The sequence below is a fragment of the Hemiscyllium ocellatum genome, chromosome 32, assembly GCF_020745735.1.
Source record: "Hemiscyllium ocellatum isolate sHemOce1 chromosome 32, sHemOce1.pat.X.cur, whole genome shotgun sequence".
Taxonomy (NCBI): Eukaryota; Metazoa; Chordata; class Chondrichthyes; order Orectolobiformes; family Hemiscylliidae; genus Hemiscyllium; species Hemiscyllium ocellatum.
Genome location: NC_083432.1, coordinates 41,091,521 through 41,105,418, shown reverse-complemented (window position 1 = coordinate 41,105,418; position 13,898 = coordinate 41,091,521). Strand labels below are relative to the sequence as shown.

General features: G+C 44.8%; 1 protein-coding gene across 3 annotated transcripts in view; it reads right to left on the bottom strand.

Annotated features, from left to right (window-relative positions):
- LOC132830991 (oxysterol-binding protein-related protein 6-like) overlaps positions 1-11,431 on the bottom strand; it is an 87,296-nt gene extending 75,865 nt beyond the window's left edge. For all 3 annotated transcript variants that reach the window (XM_060848985.1, XM_060848987.1, XM_060848989.1), the window contains exon 1: positions 10,914-11,431. The gene's annotated coding sequence lies outside the window, so the exon portion shown is untranslated. The remainder of the gene's footprint in view (positions 1-10,913) is intronic.
- Positions 11,432-13,898: the final 2,467 nt, after the last annotated feature.

Genomic DNA, 13,898 nt, shown 5'->3' with positions numbered 1-13,898 from the left:
GTACAATAACACTCAACATTCCTATATCCCTAACAGCATCAGCTCATATCATTCTCTCAGCAATTAGGGTCAGGCAATAAAAGCTGGCTGAACCAGCTATGTCCACATGCCAGGAATTAATTTTTTTAAATTACCCATCGATTGTAATAACGTTTCCGCCTGTTCTCCAATACACCACAGTGCCACATTTAGACCAGTTGATACCAGAGTTGAAATTTCACCTGAATGATTTCCTCTCCCTTTGACAGGGCATGGCAAGCATGCACGCACATGTTAACCCACTCAACTGAACACTCTTGCGATACAGCCTGAATGCAGTCCTGCAGTGTATCATGGGAGATGGCAGGGATAGACTTGGAGGGCAGGTAAGATAAGGTTTTACAGACATAGACACAGTAAGGGAAGAGAATGTTAAACTAGGAAATAAAACACAGTAAACGACAATTCGATCTCTCATAAGAAATGCCAGTATTGGAATCAAATTATCAGCTCTGGAATTTAAGCAAAAAAAAAAAAAATGAATCAGGCAGGAACTTTGGTTTTGTTTCCTGTGAGTCAGGAAAGGCTGAACAGAAATGCATAAAATGTCATTGAAGGCTTACTTTAAACTCGAAATCATCTGGTTCCACCCAGGGCTCTTCAAGTAAAATACACCACCATGTTGAAAGAGACACTGGACATTGGCAAATTAACTTTGGGGAGTAGGTGGGTATTGTGACTGCTACACAAAGGGAAGCTCTGAGGCAGGTTGACAAAAGAGGATTGCAACTAAAGAGCAATTCCATCACTGATCTCTCATCACATCCAGTTCCTTGAACAGATCAGTCACTAACAGACAGCATGGAAGACAAGTACAGGTGAAATCTAAATCCCCACTAGTTATGCTGCTCAGATAAAGCCAGCACCTAATCAGCTCCTGCTCACCCTTCCAACACAACTAAGATTACATCCTGTATTGTCTTTTCTCTCACACCTCTCTAAATTTTAAATGAGAAAGCAATTTTCAAATATCTCCAATTGAAAATTCTCATCACACTGGTCTCAATCATTCCATGGTGTAAACCCACTCCATCCCAGGAACCACCTTCAATCACAAAACCTACCTGTCCTAAATCTTCTTGCTGAAGCATCTAATGTTAATGACTGTCAGAGACCACTAGAATCCCATATCCAGCCTAACCCTTGACATCTTCAAAATCTTAGTTAAAGACACCCTCCTTGACAAAGAGTCTTTTTTTTCTGGGCGGCATGGTGGCTCAGTGGTTAGCACTGTTGCCTCACAGCGCCAGAGACCCAGGTTTTAATTCAGCCTCAGGTGACTGTCTGTGTGGAGTTTGCACATTCTCCCCATGTCTGCGTGGGTTTCCTCCCACAATTCAAAAATGTGCAGGTTAGGTAAATTGGCTGTGCTAAATCGCCCATAGTGTTAGGTGAAGATGTAAATGTAGGGGAATGGGTCTGGGTGGGTTGCGCTTCGGCGGGTTGGTGTGGACTTGTTGGGCCGAAGGGCCTGTTTTCACACTAAGTAATTTAATCTCTCAAGCCTTCCCTTCTCAATTTTCCATCTTTAACTCTTACACTTCAAGACTCATTAAACAGTGAGTGCATAAAAAGTAGACATTAACTGCCGTCTATGCTATTCCATATAAACTCAATCCTGCTTTTATCAGTTGCGTATCATAGAATCATACAGCAGAGGACGAGGCCATTCAGCCCATCCATGCCCCCGGCAGCTTTTTGAGTGCTACCCAATTGGCTCTGAATCCATTCACTTTTTTTTCATTCATTCATTAACGAATAATTTGTTAACCATCAACAACTGCCCTGGAGAGGCAGGTGGTGAGCAGTCTTCTCAAATTGCTTCAGTCATGCCCTTCCATGTCTCCCCACATTCTCACACACAGAAGAGACTCTCAGCTTCCTTTTAATAATTGCTGCTGGATCTGCCATCCCAGCTATTAGCACATTCTAACCATCACAACAAATCTTTCATTTCCCCATTGGTTCTTTTGTCAATTACTTTAAATCTGTACTCTCTGGCTACAGATCTTCCTGTCAGTTGAAACAGTTTCTTAATTCTGACGGTCATTCTTTCAACTGGGAGATAAATGTTTCTCTAATCTTCAAAAATTCTTCGGTTCTGATGGAGTCACATCAGACTCAAATGACCCTATTTCTCTCAGTACAGATGTCGCAATAACCTGCTGAGTTTACCTAGTTTTTCTCTGTTTTTGTTTGAGATTTCCAGCATCCATGGTATTTTGCTTTAACCTGACCAAGCTTTTAGGACAACATTAAAGCAACAATAAAGATGTGCATACACTCTCCCGGTATAATCTAACAGTGCAAAATGGGTAGGTCACAAATCCCATTTACACATCACCCTACGTTGTGCATCAGTGTTTACTGTGGAAAAAGACATGGAAGGTGTAGAACATAGGGAAATAGATAGTGACATCTTGAAAAGTGTCCAAATTACAGAGGAAGTGTTGGATGTCTTGAAAGGTATAAGAGTGGATAAATTTCCAGGACCTAATCAGGTGTACCCTAGAATTCTGTGGGAAGCTAGGAAGGGATTGCTGGGCCCCTTGCTGAGATATTTGGATCACCGATAGTCACAGGTGAGGTGCTGGAAGACTGGAGGTTGGCTAAGGTGGTGCCACTGTTTAAGAAGGGTGGTAAGGACAAGCCAGGAAACTATAGACCAGTGAGCCTGACGTCTGTGGTGGGCGAGTTGTTGGAGGGAATCCTGGAAAGGCAAGGACTGAATAGGGATAGTCAACATGGCTTTGTGCATGGGAAATCATGTCTCTTGAACTTGATTTAGTTTTTTGAAGTAACAGAGAATTGATGAGGGCAGAGTGGTAGATGTGATCTATATGGACTTCAGTAAGGTGTTCGACAAGGTTCCCCATGGGAAACTGGTTAGCAAGGTTAGACCTCATGGAATACAGGGAGAACTTGCCATTTGGATACAGAACTGACTAAAGATAGAAGACAGAGGGTGGTGGTGGAAGGTTGTTTTTCAGACTGGAGGCCTGTGACCAGGATCGGTGCTGGGTCCACTACTTTTCATCATTTAAGTAAATTATTTGGATGTGAGCATAAGTGGTATAGTTAGTAAGTTTGCTGATGACACCAAAATTGGAGGTGTAGTGGACAGTGAAGAGGGTTACCTCAGATTACAACAGGATCTGGACCACATGGGCCAATGGGCTAAGAAGTGGCAGATGGAGTTTAATTCAGATAAATGTGGGGTGCTGTATTTTGGGAAAGCAAATCTTAGCAGGACTTATACACTCAATGGTAAGGTGCTTGGGAGTATTGTTGAACAAAGAGACCTTGGAGTGCAGGTTCATAGCTCCTTGAAAGTGGAGTCACAGGTAGATAGGATATGAAGGCAGCATTTGATATGCTTTCTTTTATTGGCCAGAGTATTGAGTACAGGAACTGGGAGATCATGTTGGAATATTATGTACAATTTTGGTCTCCTTCCTATCGGAAAAAATGTTGTGAAACTTGAAAGGGTTCAGAAAAGATTTACAAGGATGTTGTCAGGGTTGGAGGATTTGAGCTATAGGGAGAGGTGGAATAGACTGGAGCTGTTTTTCCTAGAATGTCAGAGGCTGAGGGATGACCACAGAGGTTTATAAAATTATGAGGGGCATGGATAGGATAAATAGACAAAGTATTTTCCCTGGGGTTGGGGAGTCCAGAACTAGAGGGCATAAGTTTAAGGTGAGAGGGGAAAGATATAAAAGAGACCCAAGGGACAACTTTTGCACTCAAAAGGGTAGTACATGTATGGAATGAGCTGCCAGAGGAAGTGGTGGAGGCTGGTACAATTGCAACATTTAAAAAGGCATCTGGATGGATAGATGAATAGGAAGGATTTGGAGGGATATGGACCGGGTGCTGGCAGGTGGGAGTAGATTGGGTTGGAATATCTGGGTCGGCATGGATGGGTTGGACTGAAGGGTCTGTTTCTGTGTTGTAAATCTCTATGGCTGTGTTTCAGAATCTAATAGAGATCAGTGAGCAAAAACAGAAACTTCTGGAGAAAAGGGTCGCTGGACTCAAGCGATTAACTCTTTTCTGTCCACAAATGCTACCAGATTAGCCGAGTTCCTCCAACGATTTTTGTTTTTGTTTCAATTTACAGCATCCACACCTTTGCTTTTATTACATTTTAGTCTGGCAAAACAAATCACTTACAAAATACTCATTCTCAGCTTCAGATTCCTCCATTGTCTTATCCTATCCCTATAGCTGTAACCACCTCTGCCCCTAAAATACTTCAAAGATCTGCGTTTCTCCCTGATGAACATCACTCCTCCATTAGTAGCTATGCCTTCAGTAACCTCAGCCTCAAGCTCTCTCTAAATCTCCTCCTCCCTAAACACTTCCAGCATTTAGTTCATATACACTACAATCATGCTTCAGTTTCAAACATTGAGGTGATTTGTTGGAATAGAAGCAGACAAAGTGGTTTACTGCATCTATATAAATGCTCTACATAAACAGACGTTGTTGTACTGAGCTAGTACTGCTATAGGGAACTCTCACCGCAAGATGAGATCTGCATTCGGATCATCCCATGTTACATGCTCCAATGCGTAAGCTCTCTCCTCCTCTGTCCCAGTTTCTTACAAACAAACAGATGGTGCAGAGGATGCTATAGGTTCTGCAGAACTGGGACCTTTGGGGGAAATGACTATAACAGAGGTTCTGTTGTGCTTAAAATTAATTAACAAACAAAACACAAGGTCCTCACTAACTCATAATTGCACTCCCATCTTTCCGGCCCACATCAATCACTGCCAACCCCCAGGACTTCATGGGAAAGGTTCTCATGAAGTACCTGGCCCAAGTGTAACAGAGCCTGTGGTCACAACATTGGTCTGTCCAGACCTTTACAGTGGAAGAGAGTCACTCTTGTCTGCAAGGGACAGCCGATGACGACTGAAGTAGCATTAATCATTTATAAGAAGCTGGTGAATCCTGTTCCACTCGGTTTTGTAGCCGGTGGTAGCAAGAAATGCTGCTTTAAATGGACCGGAGCTGCATACAAACATGGCTGGCTACCCAGGAGAACATGTGACATCATGCAAAGGTGAAGAGATCCAGGAAGATCACATGAGTTGGTGGGAGCAGGCTACAAAACCTGAGACTGTAAATGACTTGTTAATTATTTTTAAAGGGTCAGTACTGGTGTAATATAGAAGCACAGCAATCATAAGATTCCACACACAGTAAAGTGAACTCAGACAATCTGCATTCAGGACTGATTAAAAAGGATAACTATTGATCTGGGCATTGGGAAATAATCACTGCACTCTGGAGGATTAATGCTTTTAGGCCCACCTTAATGCAGATTGGATCTTGGATTAACATCATGTTTGAAAAAAAAAAATGACACTGCCGACAGGACTGAGGGAGGGCTGCATTACCGGGAGGAGTGTCATATTGGATTACATGCCAATATTTTCTGCTTTTTGGGTCCAATGCCGATTTGATTTTTTTATTTCACGGGAAGGTATTTACTGTAAATTCTGCTGCAGTATGTAGGCTGCACCGCAAGCCCCTGTTGTGTAACAAGCCGACAAGAATAAGTCATTCATTGGGAATTAATTATAGACTATCTAGGACACTGACCCACAGCTCAACTCCAGACAGGTACAGAGCTGATCTGAAAAGAAAACTGCCGCAAAGAATTTTTGGTACAAAATGGGATTTGAAAAAAAAAAGGGGGATAAGCTGTTAGAATTTTTTTTTAAAAAGATACTTTCAAAAGAAACTAGCATTTCACATTTAATTTGAGTAAAGTAAGTGATGTGTTCAGTAATCACTCCTCTGTTGAGATAAACAAAATTTGGTTATTTGGAGTCAAAAGCCAGACTATTACATTTGACTAGGAGTTGGAGAAAGTTTCTGATCGCCATTTCACAAAAGTCTTGGAAGCTTACAAAGCAAAAAACAGTAGCACCTCAACATACGAACAACCCCATTTCACGAACAGATCGGTTTACAAACAGGATTGTACGTAAAATATTGCTTCAACGCACGTACAAAATTCAAGGTACAAATGCAAAAAGCCCGTGTGCGACCATGTGGTTTCATTGTTCTGCTTTGCCACGCGCTTGTTGAACGCAAAAGCTCTCAGGCCCCGCGTGATCTCATTCAGTTCATCTTTGGCGCGTGCACTATGAACAGCCATCCAAGCATTCTTACGCTATGCAAACAATGGGAAAAATTGATTCAGTCCATGAACTTTTCGGTTCGTGAATCGGGTCCCAGAACGGATTAAGTTCGTAAGTTGAGGCACTACTGGACTTAAACAAAAAAGCAATCTTGAAGCAAAGGCTGACAGCTCCTTAACTCCATCCTGAGACACTGCTGCACAGACTCCAGGAAGCCTGCCATACCACAAAACGTGTTTTTCTTAATAAGAACAATCACCAGGAATTCAAACATGGTGAGGTGGGGAGGGAAAGGCGCAAACCTATGTCCCAGTCAAACTGTCCAATATCGTCATACACTTGTCAAGAGGGTAAGTTTCTCTGGCAGGAACGAGCATCTCAAACCAGGATGCCCGGGTCAACTTCCCTGCTACTTTTTGTTTGAAAACAAAGTGCAACAGTGGCTCAGTGATTAGCATTGCTGCCTCACAACACCAGGGACCCAGGTTCAATTCCCCATGTCTGCAGGGGTTTCTCTGGGTGCTCTGGTTCTCACCCATAGTCCAAAGAATGTGCTGGTTCGATGGACTGGCCATGCTAAATTGCCTGTAGTGTCCAGAGATGTGCAGGCTAGGTGGATTATGTATAGGAAAAGTGGGAATACAGGGAATAAGGATAGTGGGAGATAGGTCTGGACTGGATGTTCTTCAGAGAGTCAGTGCAGACTTGACAGGCTGAATGGCCTGCTTCTGCACTGCAGGGATTCTATAAAGTAGGGCCATAAGATCTTGTGCATGAGAAGGCAGACAGGACCTTCAGCTTAACATCTCATTCAAAGTGATTAGACTATTGTAGCTCTAACAGTGCAGCAATTGCTCAATACTGCACAAAATATAAGCCGCTGTTAAGTGCTCAAGTTTCTGAAGAGCTAACTGAACTTAGTAGACAATCCATTCAACCAGCTCCTGGCCCGAAATGTCACTGCTTGCTATGACCGATGACAGCCTATTGGGACCATCTCTCCCCACAACCATCACTGCTGCAGCAAAACAAAATTTACAGTATACACACAGGGTTATATCCAGCTGGTTAATAACAGGCATCACCATAATTACCACTTCACATTCATCCACAAAGGAGCCAATAAGTAAAATTCATGAGTAACACTTCAATTTAATCCATCCCCATACTCCCAGGAGAGTTACAAAACAAAAATTTCCACTGTTGCATCCACAGTGTATTCACTACACAAACAGGATAGAAATGGATCTCTCTCTCTCTCCTTACAAGCCTGTGAAGCGAGTTTATGATAAAGAGGCTGCTCTCTCACACAATTATGTCTCAAATTTTCCAAACCAGTTTGCACCTTGAATAGATTGCCACTATTTAAACTCAAATAGCTTATAATAAACATTTTGACAAATTAATTGTTGAGAAATGTGTTTCAGGAAAAGGGGAAGCTTTTATTGTTCCTGTCTCAGTCAGATTCAAAGATGGATTCCAGCAGTAAAGTTCAATGCAGACTGACCCTTGTAACTTTTAAAAGGTAGAACATGCCCTTTATAGCTAGAGCTGTGTTGGAGCAAATGAATTTTAAAACGTAGTTTGATTTATTCTTTAATTGTGTAATTGAACGTGTTACAGAAGTTGCTGATAGGAAAGAAAGTATTAAGTAATTCCCATTTACTGAATAATCTATGAACATGGATCACACCATTTGAAGAATCAATTTTATGATTTTTAAGCCCTATTGTTTGAGCCTGAACAAGCAGGAGGATTAACATTCTTCACACCAGAAGTTCTTTGTGATTTACCAAATGAACAGAAAGCTGCTGCCTAACACAACTCCTCCTAATCAAAAGGCCAAGTCCAATCACTAAAGCTTTTTAAATTAAATGTAGAAATTAATCATTGCTGGTTTATGTGAACCTGTTTCAGAGAAGGTTATCTTAGAAACACAAATGCCTCTTAATGGTTTGGGCTGTAAAAAGGATTCCTGATGTACAGACTACTCCACCCATTGACATTAAAATGTATTTGCATGCAGTTTCATCACAGGTCGCACCAATATCTTAAGGAAACCATCCAAGACTAAAGTCACAAGGCAGAACACACAAAGATTCTACATTACAATTAGCTGATTACACTCTTGCTTTTTCAATTAGAGAGTCAGAGATGTACAGCATGGAAACTGACCCTTCAGTCCAACCCGTCCATGCTGACCAGATATCCCAACCCAATCTAGTCCCACCTGCCAGCACGTGGCCCATATCCCTCCAAACCCTTCCTATTCATATACCTATCCAAATGCCTCTTAAATATTGCAATTGTACCAGCCTCCACCACTTCCTCTGGCAACTTATTCCATACACGTACCACCCTCTGCATGAAAAAGTTGCCCAGTAGGTCTCTTTTACACCTTCCCCTCTCACCCTAAATCTATGCCCTCTAGTTATGAACTCCAAGCCCAGGAAAAAGACTTTGCCTATTTACCCTATCCATCCCCCTCAATTTTGTAAACCTCTATAAGGTCACTCCTCAGCCTCCGAGGCTCCAGGGAAAACAGCCCCAGCCTGTTCAGCCTCTCCCTATAGCTAAATCCTCCAACTCTGACAACATCCTTGCAAATCTCTTCAGAACCCTTTCAAGTTTCACAACATCTTTCCTGCTGTGGCAGCAATATCAACAAGGGCTGTAATGACTTAAAAGGGGCAACCTCCAACCACCTCAACACCAAACAAATGGAAAAATCAAATGGAGCCTAACCAGACATGGTTTCTCCCACCTCGCTGGTTCAGCAAAAAGCCTTCAGTATACCTAAAACATCACTGTTTAAAATGCAACAGACCCAGTTCACGTGACACCTGAAGGTGAATATGCCACCGTTCCATCAGAAAATAGGATCGAGGCTTTAACTACAGACACAGCACCAACATGGCTTGCAAACTTATTCCAGTGTGACAAATGCCTGCATGTAACTCTGTGCATGGGTTTGCAATTGCTCCAAAAATCACTTCAACATCAAATAAAAGTAAGATGCTCAGGATCTGATATTAAAACAAAGTACTGAAGAAATTTGGCAGGTCTGACAGCACCTGTAGAGAGAAAGAGAGTTAATGTCATGTCTAGAATGACAACACTTGCTCAGCTCCCCGTCCTGGATGTGGACTGCCCCTGCAGTCCAGGGAAGGATCATGCACACAGTGATGTAAATTCTATTTCAGTCACTTTGTATCAGGCAAACAACCCAGCCTGATTGTTGCCACAATAAAATAGTGACGTGCAACATCCATTGCTGCAAACAGTGTCAAGAGCAGGACTTCACCAGGCAAGTCTCACTTCAAAAACTTTGAGTGAGATCAAAACTATTCTTTAAATGTCCAATATCAATAATGATTAGCAGATTGAAACGGTTAAAAGATTCAATTCAGTTAAACCAATGCCACCAGGATACACTAATCACCTCCGTCAAGGTGAACTTCAGCAGAAGGACTGCAACTAGATAATTCCACATAGGCACATGGACTTTCTGGTGAACCTGATACCTTATCAAGGCAGCTACAGTAGAAGCAGCACAGACAAGTCAGGAATGGGCAGGACAGGAAATAGGTGAATTCAAAAGATGCAAGCAGGATGTGCACATTCTGATAATTAGCCAACTATAAAAGTCATGCCAACTGAGCACAATCCAGTTTCCACATTTGCCCCAGGTATGAAATACAAAGTAGTGATCCTGATGAGGTAGGGAACCTGACAATTCTTCATTACCAGGGTGTTTTAGCTAAATGCAGCACCAGTATTGCTGACTTCAGTATGGGTCACAGGGGTAACAAACACAGGATTAGCAATCCAATGCCCTACATTAATGTTCTGGATGCATGCATTCAAATCCTACTCCAGCAAGTGAAGAAATGTAAATTCAATGAATATTCAAAATTACAACTCTAAGAAGTGAATTGTTACAGGCATTCATCTGGTTGACAATTCATGGAAGTAAGATGCCATCTTTACCAGGGCAGACCTACATGTGACTCATTGCAATCTCTCTTAACTGTATTAGCAAGCTCAGTTCAAGCGTAAGTAGAAATGGGCAATTAACACTGGCCCTGCCAGCAACATTCATATTAAAATTAGCCTACACTGTACAGATCAGGAACTGAATTGATGACCAGTCTATGAGGTAGATACATCCAGATTAGGAGACAAACAAGACACTGAAATCCAATGTAGACAAGCAGGAGGCTGGAAGAACTCAAAGCCAGACAGCATCAGGGAGGTGGAGCAGTCAAACTCTGGGGTTCATAAGGGTTATACCCAAAACGCTGACTTCTCCAACTCCTGACACGTCCAGATGGCAGTAAATTTGGAGGAGATCTGAAGTCACACTCGCACATGTTACTTATAGAGAGAGTAGTCCATCTTGTCACCCTCTCCCAATTGATTTGGGGGGGGGGGGGGGGAAAAGAGAAGGAAGAACAGCTGAAGGGCGAGGTGCAGACACACACAGAGCGGAACATAAGCAGCAGCTCGTCAGCCAGCTCCAAGCCACTCTAATGCGACACGGAATACAAACTCAGCTCTGCACACGTGTGGACACAACCCTCTCTGCCTCTCAGTCCTTGACCCACTTTCTCGGCTTCCTCCCAGATCATCCAGCACAAAAAACTCATCATTGCAAACTCTGACAGCCTCCCCACCGCCCACTGTCCCTAAACTCACAGGTACAGCACTCACTATTGCATAGCCGAGGCTATCGCTCCTGTCCCCGTCTCCAAGTGTCAGCGGCTCCCCATTCCCGAGCTCCTGTCCTCCTCTTCCAACGGGACAAACCGTGGGCAACGTGCTCTGACCTCGTTCACTGGCTCCAGCCGAGTTCTACAGCCAGATGCCTGTCAGTCTGACCACAAGGTTCTTTCTAAATAAACGCAGGAGCCTTCCCTGACCAGGCACAGCTGCTCCTTCAGGCTCCAGGGAAATCCTACTGTTCAAGGGGGTGGGGAAAAGCAGCAGGAATATTGGAAGCCACTCCCAGGAGGAAAGAGAGGAATCTCGAAGCTTTTGGCCACCTGCAAGTCGGTCAAAGCTGCAAACCTCTTACTCCTGGGTGGAGCTGGAGCGGGGGGTTTAATTGCCCCAATCCCAGGGATTGAAATTCCAATGAAGCTTTCTTTCTTCTGGGCGCAATCTCCAGCAGCTACTTTTTTTGCTTCTTCCGTGTCCGCTTACTGCCTCCTCCCTCTCTTCAGGTTTTCCTTTGCTTCTCGACCACGTCTCGTCGTGTCAATCAAACCTCACCCCGCCTACTTAAGTATCAACCAATAGGGACAGGGAACAATGTTTCAGCCAATGGAAAGAGGGTTGACAATGCACTGAGTGTTACAATGTTTCAACCAATGGTAAAGGGATTACAACATTTAGACCGATGGAGAGGCGGTTACAATGTTTCCGCCAATGGGAAAAGTGTTACAGTGTTTCAGCCAATGGGAAGCGGATTACAGTGTTGGGACCAATGGGGAGAGGGTTACATAGTATAGACCAATGAGAAGAGGGTTGCAATGTTTAGACCAATGGGAGTCATGATTTGGAAATGCTGGTGTTGGACTGGGGTCTACAAATTTAAAAATCACACAACACCAGGTTATAGTCCAACAGGTTTGTTTGGAAGCACTAGCTTTCAAAACCCTGCTCCTTCATCAGGTGGTTGTGGAGTGTAAGACACAGAATTTATTGTGGAGAAAGTGAGGACTGCAGATGCTGGAGATCAGAGCTGAAAATTTGTTGCTGGAAAAACACAGCAGCTGAAAATGTGTTGCTGGTTAAAGCACAGCAGGCCAGGCAGCATCTCAGGAATAGGGAATTCGACGTTTCGAGCATAAGCCCTTCATCAGGAATGAGAAAGAGTAGCCAAGCAGGCTAAGATAAAAGGTAGGGAGGAGGGACTTGGGGGAGGGGCGATGGAGGTGGGATAGGTGGAAGGAGGTCAAGGTGAGGGTGATAGGCCGGAGTGGGGTGGGGGCGGAGAGGTCAGGAAGGAGATTGCAGGTTAGGTGCTGAGTTGACAGTAGGTCAGGCAGCATCCAAGGAGCAGGAAAATCGACGTTTCAGGCATGAGTCCTTCTTCAGGAATGAGAGTGTGCCAAGCAGGCTAAGATAAAAGGCGGGGAGGAGGGACTTGGGGGAAGGGCATTGGGAATGCAAGAGGTGGAAAGAGATTAAGGTGAGGGTGATAGGGCGCAGAGGGACTGGGAGCAGAGAGGTCGGGAAGAAGATTGGAGGTCAAGAAGGCAGTGCTGAGTCCGAGGATTGGGACTGAGAGGTGGGGGGGAGGGGAAATGAAGAAGCTGGAGAAATCTGCATTCATCCTTTGTGGTTGGAGGGTTCCTGGGTGGAAGATGAGGCGCTCTTCCTCCAGGCATTGTGTTGCCATGGTCTGGTGATGCATGTCCTCGGCGGAGTGGGAGGGGGAGTTAAAGTGTTCAGCCACGGGGCGGTTGGGTTGGTTGGTGCGGGTATCCCAGAGGTGTTCTCTGAAACATACCGCAAGTAGATGGCCTGTCTCCCCAATGTAGACAAGGCTACATCGGGTGCAGCGGACACAGTAAATGAAGTGTGTGGAGGTGCAGGTGAATTTGTGATGGATGTGGAAGGATCCCTTGGGGCCTTGGAGGGAAGTGAGGGGGGCGGTGTGGGCACAAGTTTTGCATTTCTTGCGGTTGCAGAGGAAGGTGCCAGGAGTGGAGGTTGGGTTGGTGGGGGGTTTGGACCTGACGAGGGAGTCGCGGAGGGAGTGGTCTTTCCGGAACGCTGATAGGGGAGGGGAGGGGAGGGAAATATATCCTCGGTGGTGGGTCTGTTTGGATGAGGCGGAAATGACAAAGGATGATACGATGTATCTGGAGGTTGGTGGGGTGGTAGGTGAGGACCAGTGGGGTTCTGTCCTGGTGGTGATTGGAGGGGCGGGCCTCCAGGGCGGAGGAGCGGGAAGTGGAGGAGATGCGGTGGAGAGCATCGTCAGCCACATCTGAGGGGAAATTGCGGTCTTTGAAGAAGGAGGCCATCTGTGTTGTTCGGTATTGGAATTAGTCCTCCTGGGCGCAGATGCGGCGGAGGCAAAGGAATTGGGAATATGGGATAGGCTTTTACAGGGGGCAGGGTGGGAGGAGGTGTAATCTAGGTAGCTGTGGGAGTCGGTCAGTTTATAGTAAATGTCCGTATTGAATCAGTGGCCCGAGATAGAAATGGACAGGCCTGAGAAGGGGAGGGAGGAGTCTGAGATGGTCCAGGTAAATCTGAGGTCGAGTGGAAGGTGTTAGTAAAGTGGATGAACTGTTCAACCTCCTCGTGGGAGCACGAGGTAGCGCCGATACAGTCATCGATGTAGCGGAGGAAAAGGTGGGGGGTGGTGCCAGTGTAGCTGCGGAAGATGGACTGTTCCACATATCCGACGAAGAGGCAGGCAGGGAGGATTGGAAAGAGAAGTTGTTCAGAGTGACCAGTTCACTCAGTCGAAGGAGGATGTCAGTGGAAGGGTATTGGTTGGGTCGGCGGGAAAGGAAGAAGCAGAGGGCTTTGAGACTTTCATGGAGGAGGATGGAGGTTTATAGGGACTGGATGTCCATGGTGAAGGTAAGGCGTTGGGGGCCAGGGAAGCGAAAATCATGGAGGAGGTGGAGGGCGTGGGTGGTGTCCAGAACGTAGGTGGGGAGTTCTTGGACGAAG